This window comes from Azolla caroliniana, unplaced genomic scaffold, assembly GCF_043228905.1.
Source record: "Azolla caroliniana isolate FFs.n. ecotype wild unplaced genomic scaffold, voAzoCaro1.0.p SCAF_15, whole genome shotgun sequence".
NCBI classification, from domain to species: Eukaryota; Viridiplantae; Streptophyta; class Polypodiopsida; order Salviniales; family Salviniaceae; genus Azolla; species Azolla caroliniana.
This window is the reverse complement of record NW_028230450.1, coordinates 3,984,279-3,986,272: the sequence shown is the minus strand read 5'-3', so window position 1 is coordinate 3,986,272 and position 1,994 is coordinate 3,984,279. Positions and strand designations below refer to the sequence as shown.

The 1,994-nt window shown below is 37.4% G+C and overlaps 1 pseudogene; it reads right to left on the bottom strand.

Annotated features, from left to right (window-relative positions):
- Nucleotides 1-572: 572 nt before the first annotated feature.
- On the bottom strand, nt 573-710 carry LOC147854405 (U4 spliceosomal RNA; annotated as a pseudogene).
- Between the last annotated feature and the right edge of the window lie 1,284 nt (nt 711-1,994).

Genomic DNA, 1,994 nt, shown 5'->3' with positions numbered 1-1,994 from the left:
AAGTGAGGTTTGCTCAAATTTCTTCCCTAGGATGATGGAACACATGAAAGAGCCATTCTTGGAAAATTGGCTTTGGTGTTAAAGTTCAAAGTAGATGAACCACCCTTTGAACAATGTTCCAACATATGGATCATCAAAGAAGTGATAGGGCCATGAAGGTGACCAAGTGGCCACTTGGTCATTCTCAATTTATTGCATTTTGATGAATCTACAATAATTATTGTACCATGAGGTGGACTAGAAGGTGATTGAATAGGAGGGATTTTCTAAGAATGACTTCTACGATGCATGCCCCTCTTCATCCAACTGCTTCAATGTGTGATATACAATACATTGTGTCCATGGGAACCGACAAACTACTTCAACTAGGGCTTGAAGGGGTTGGGTAATAACCTATTTAGGTATAATACTAGATATGAACCCATGGCTCCACCTCCAAATAAAATATAAATTCACCACTAGAGTGGTATATTTCAAAAGGTTTTCACTAAATAACTATTATTCTTATTCACCAAAATAGATTTATTAGAACATTTTTTCTTTTATGTTTAACAAGGCCCCCTCCTCAAAAAGGAGGAAGGACCTTCACAAAAATTCTCCGAAGCTCCCTTGTAAGAGCCAAGGAGGGGGGTTGGAAATAGTTTTCAACCAACAATTGACACATTTCAGGAAGCCCTCACTAACTTCGTCATTGCACCAAGCACAAAGATGGAGCAATAGATGAGACCCCCCTTTGCTTTAATAGAAAATATGGGGCATCTAGTATTAACAAACGTAAACGCCTACCTTATCATATTTATAATGCACATGATATTCTCTTCACCTCGTTTCCAACACATTCCCCCATCCTAGCATCCTCCCCATAGGTCAAACTTGGCCTCCTCATGGTCGATAAAACTATCTATTATATTCTATTATGTTCCCCAAACATTACCTTCTTAATGTTTCGACCCGAGTAATTACAATATGTGCGACAACGCCCCACTTGTGCATCGAGACGAGTCCTTGATCACCTCTAATAAGAACAAACAATGTAAATTTTGGATCACCATGTGTGTAATTTACGTGTGAATCATTTATGTTTATATTGCGGTGATCTTGGACATATGGAAATGAATTGTCCACACAAGTCAAGATGCCAATTGAACCAAGTAAGTGTAATTGATAGATCTTTATTTCCAACTCTCCTAGTAATCCTAGTTACCCTAGTTCTCCTTGTTTCCCTACCCAACTTAATAGCTTTTTGGTCTTGAGCCAACTAGATGAAATGTTAAATGAGTAAGTTTAGCCAAAATCAAAGTCATTTGATCGGATAATCCTAAAGATCTAGAGTCAATTCCTAGAACTAGTTCTATCTTAGTGAATATTCACATTTTTTGCAACATAAGCTAAGTTCTACACATCTAGGTGTCATCAAGCCCTTGCATCTACCCTCTTATATTCAAGAGTCAACTTTGTTTCATGGATTGAGATTTTTCCTTGACATAAGAAATCATAGTAAATAAGCTCCCCAATCCAATACCTATTTTTGTTATTGATATGGTCATCCTAATGCATTGGGAGATATAATTCAAGAGTTTAAGCCAATACATTGTGTTGTCTCAAGGTGCACACCACCGAGAACACGTCTATTAATTGACGTTCTACCTCCACATTGACGTCATGAGCCAAAGGATTCGGAATGTCAAATATCCTATTGGTAGCAAAGTGAGCAAGACTAGTTGTCAATCACTCATGAGCCTCTAGTTATGCAACCCTAATCTTGCGAAGTATCACTCACACTTCCTAGTATTAACTCTTAATTAAGAGACTAAGTAAGCCCTAAGAAAAACTTAAAAAGTACACACACACACACACACATAAGTAAAGACAAACAATATGTGTGTTAATGTCGACCCCATATCAATTAATGTAGGAGTTCTCAACACACATACAAAAGGAGGATTGATTAAGGTATACCTACTTAGTGTAGTGTTGAACCATAATCACTCTAC